Genomic DNA, 4,389 nt, shown 5'->3' on the forward strand with positions numbered 1-4,389 from the left:
TTCACAGTGACAGCCAGGGGAAGGCTTGATGGTATCGCTACCAGATTATCCAGTTGCTGGATTTCAATGGAACCTGTTCGTGTTTACAAGCTGCTGCCTAAACAACCAAATATCTTACTTGCACAACCTTTCTGGGTTTGATGAATTTGAACTCTCACACTTGATGCAGATTCCATAGTGATGTATGTATCTTCAACCTATGAATGATAAACAGTCCATATCAGTCATTACTGTACTGCAATCTGAACCAATACTCCTAATTCCTACACTATTGCCATCATTTACAGTAAATGTTGCTGTTTTAACAGATAAAATAATGAGTAGTCAGTGAACAAGTCACGGAGGATGAGCAGACGTTCGGGATGGGGACTCATTTAAATGTTACACAACCCTCTCTTCGTTATGGGGTGGCAGTGTGGCAGTGTATTTTGCAGAGGTGGCAGGTGTTCCTTCAGTCCCTTAAAGAACAGGTTTTTATGTCCCTCCTCAAGTTAGTTGCTTGGTTTCCATGGAGATCCCCAACAGAAAGAGGCTTGTTTTGAGGGGCCTGGGCCGGGAAAGGGAAGGCTTTACTAGCTGCCTGCTCTCTGGACTTCAGTTTGGCTTGGAAAAAAGGGAAAATCAAGCCAACAAGGAAAACAACCTAGCATCGTCTCCTGGTGTTATGCTGGGTATATAACAGTGGTATTCTCTGTAGATTACATTTTTTGCCGATTGTTTACACACTGAAAGTGAACGCTGAGACAAAAGCATCAAACACTTAACTTTTGTAACCACACCAAAAGTACAAACACATTTTCTGCTTTGACTTTGTTTGCAATTCTGCAACACACTTGTAAAACACTACACACTGTTTCTTACATTAGACACGTTCAAGAATGAAATCTCTTGCAATCATTGGGAAAACACTTCTATTCAAAATGCAAAACATACCTGAAATTGGCAACACACACACACACACACACACACACACACACACACACACACACACACACACACACACACACACACACACACACACACACACACACACACACACACACACACACACACACACACTGAGGACAAGAACAAGGAAGGGGACCAGGCAATAGACAGAGACATATTTTGGACAACATTAGGGCTGCTTTGGTGGCCCATGTCATAAATCATGGCCTGACGATGAGGGAGGCAGAGAGTCCAGCCCAACCTGAGTCGCTACATGGTAGCATCCATAATACGGACATTTAGACTGGAGAACAGGTATGTCTTCAACTTTCTACACTAGACTGTACCTATGTAATTGTTGCACATCATTCTGCATCACAGTACAATACAATGTTGTCCTACAATATTAGGTCTGTGCTCCTCAGTGAACCAAAAAATAGGTATAGTGCTGTGAAGTACATGTAATACAGTTTTGATGTTACTGTGTACAGTATGACAGTACAGTATGTAAAAAAAGAACCTAACCAACGACATCATATACTTGCATTTTCTACAGAACTGCCAGACGACCTCCTGAGGGTGAAAGGCAACGTCTGTTCACCCATCAACTGGCCATTGTCAACCTAGTGTTAGCAAACAACACCATCCGCCTACATCAACTACGAGAGCAAATCATCACAGATCACACAACATTCCATAATATCAACCGTGTCAGTATGTCGACACTCTGCTGCATCTTGCGTCAACACCAACTTCTGAGGAAGCAGCTGTACAGGGTTTCATTTGAGAGGAACAGTGTTAGAGTCAAAGACCTTCACTATGACGATGTGCAAGTGAGTGTCGTTGTACTATACTGTAATACAGTAATGGTGTAACGGCATTCTTCGTTTGTCGAAAGAGAGTCGGACCGAAATGCAGCGTGGTAGTTACTCATGACTTTAATTAAAAAAGTGACACATGAAATAACTATACAAATACAAAAACAACAAACGGAACGTGAAACCTAATTACAGCCTATCTGGTGAAACTACACAGAGACAGGAACAATCACCCACGAAATACACAGAGAAACCCCGGCTACCTAAATACGGTTCCCAATCAGAGACAACGAGAATCACCTGACTCTGATTGAGAACCGCCTCAGGCAGCCAAGCCTATACAACACCCCTACTCAGCCGCAATCCCAAATACTACAAACCCCCAATACGAAACACAACATTAAACCCATGTCACACCCTGGCCTGACCAAATATATAACGAAAACACAAAACACTAAGACCAAGGCGTGACAAATGGCAGTAGATTGTGTTCTATTGGCACTGCATAGATACATTCAGACAAAGCAGTACGTGACCTAGGCAGGTGCCCCCATTCTGTAGCTTGTAGTTTTGACAGTACGTGACCTAGGCAGGTGCCCCCATTCTGTAGCTTGTAGTTTTGACAGTATGTGACCTAGGCAGGTGCCCCCATTCTGTAGCTTGTAGTTTTGACAGTATGTGACCTAGGCAGGTGCCCCCATTCTGTAGCTTGTAGTTTTGACAGTATGTGACCTAGGCAGGTGCCCCCATTCTGTAGCTTGTAGTTTTGACAGTACGTGACCTAGGCAGGTGCCCCCATTCTGTAGCTTGTAGTTTTGACAGTATGTGACCTAGGCAGGTGCCCCCATTCTGTAGCTTGTAGTTTTGACAGTATGTGACCTAGGCAGGTGCCCCCATTCTGTAGCTTGTAGTTTTGACAGTATGTGACCTAGGCAGGTGCCCCCATTCTGTAGCTTGTAGTTTTGACAGTATGTGACCTAGGCAGGTGCCCCCATTCTGTAGCTTGTAGTTTTGACAGTATGTGACCTAGGCAGGTGCCCCCATTCTGTAGCTTGTAGTTTTGACAGTACGTGACCTAGGCAGGTGCCCCCATTCTGTAGCTTGTAGTTTTGACAGTATGTGACCTAGGCAGGTGCCCCCATTCTGTAGCTTGTAGTTTTGACAGTATGTGACCTAGGCAGGTGCCCCCATTCTGTAGCTTGTAGTTTTGACAGTATGTGACCTAGGCAGGTGCCCCCATTCTGTAGCTTGTAGTTTTGACAGTATGTGACCTAGGCAGGTGCCCCCATTCTGTAGCTTGTAGTTTTGACAGTATGTGACCTAGGCAGGTGCCCCCATTCTGTAGCTTGTAGTTTTGACAGTATGTGACCTAGGCAGGTGCCCCCATTCTGTAGCTTGTAGTTTTGACAGTATGTGACCTAGGCAGGTGCCCCCATTCTGTAGCTTGTAGTTTTGACAGTATGTGACCTAGGCAGGTGCCCCCATTCTGTAGCTTGTAGTTTTGACAGTATGTGACCTAGGCAGGTGCCCCCATTCTGTAGCTTGTAGTTTTGACAGTATGTGACCTAGGCAGGTGCCCCCATTCTGTAGCTTGTAGTTTTGACAGTATGTGACCTAGGCAGGTGCCCCCATTCTGTAGCTTGTAGTTTTGACAGTATGTGACCGAGGCAGGTGCCCCATTATGTAGCTTGTAGTTTTGACAGCATGTGACCTAGGCAGGTGCCCCCATTCTTTAGCTTGTAGTTTTGACTGAACGTGTCTGACCCAACCCACCCCCCAACCCCACCCCCATCCTTGTGTCAAAATGTAGACATTGTGGTCCTGTGTTTTGAGTTACACCATATTCACGGTACAGTGTATACATTTTCTGTTACAGAGAGTCCTGGAGTTTGATGTAGCTGCACAGCCTCATGAGTTAATGTTCATTGATGAAGCTGGATTCAATCTAGCTAAAACCAGGCGTTGAGGCCGAAATGTTACAGGACAAAGAGCCGTTGTGAATATCTCTGGGCTGCGAGAGGGAAATGTTACAAGACAAAGAGCCGTTGTGAATGTCTCTGGGCTGCGAGAGGGAAATGTTACAGAGCCGTTGTGAATGTCTCTGGGCTGCGAGAGGGAAATGTTACAGAGCCGTTGTGAATGTCTCTGGGCTGCGAGGGAGAAATGTTACAGAGCCGTTGTGAATGTCTCTGGGCTGCGAGAGGGAAATGTTACAGAGCCGTTGTGAATGTCTCTGGGCTGCGAGAGGGAAATGTTATAGAGCCGTTGTGAATGTCTCTGGGCTGCGAGAGGGAAATGTTACAGAGCCGTTGTGAATGTCTCTGGGCTGCGAGAGGGAAATGTTACAGAGCCGTTGTGAATGTCTCTGGGCTGCGAGAGGGAAATGTTATAGAGCCGTTGTGAATGTCTCTGGGCTGCGAGAGGGAAATGTTACAGAGCCGTTGTGAATGTCTCTGGGCTGCGAGAGGGAAATGTTACAGAGCCGTTGTGAATGTCTCTGGGCTGCGAGAGGGAAATGTTACAGAGCCGTTGTGAATGTCTCTGGGCTGCGAGAGGGAAATGTTACAGAGCCGTTGTGAATGTCTCTGGGCTGCGAGGGGGAAATGTTACAGAGCCGTTGTGAATGTCTATGGGCTGCGAGGGA

At 46.0% G+C, this 4,389-nt stretch overlaps 1 long non-coding RNA gene across 1 annotated transcript; it reads right to left on the reverse strand.

Moving 5' to 3' along the window:
* Nucleotides 1-2,331: 2,331 nt before the first annotated feature.
* Nucleotides 2,332-3,379, reverse strand: LOC127910120 (uncharacterized). The gene is made up of 3 exons (XR_008073976.1): nt 2,821-3,379; nt 2,527-2,771; nt 2,332-2,477 (listed from the first exon to the last, which is right to left on the reverse strand). It is a non-coding gene; the product is annotated as an uncharacterized LOC127910120 (long non-coding RNA).
* Nucleotides 3,380-4,389: the final 1,010 nt, after the last annotated feature.

Source organism: Oncorhynchus keta, chromosome 20 (assembly GCF_023373465.1).
Source record: "Oncorhynchus keta strain PuntledgeMale-10-30-2019 chromosome 20, Oket_V2, whole genome shotgun sequence".
Lineage (NCBI taxonomy): Eukaryota > Metazoa > Chordata > Actinopteri > Salmoniformes > Salmonidae > Oncorhynchus > Oncorhynchus keta.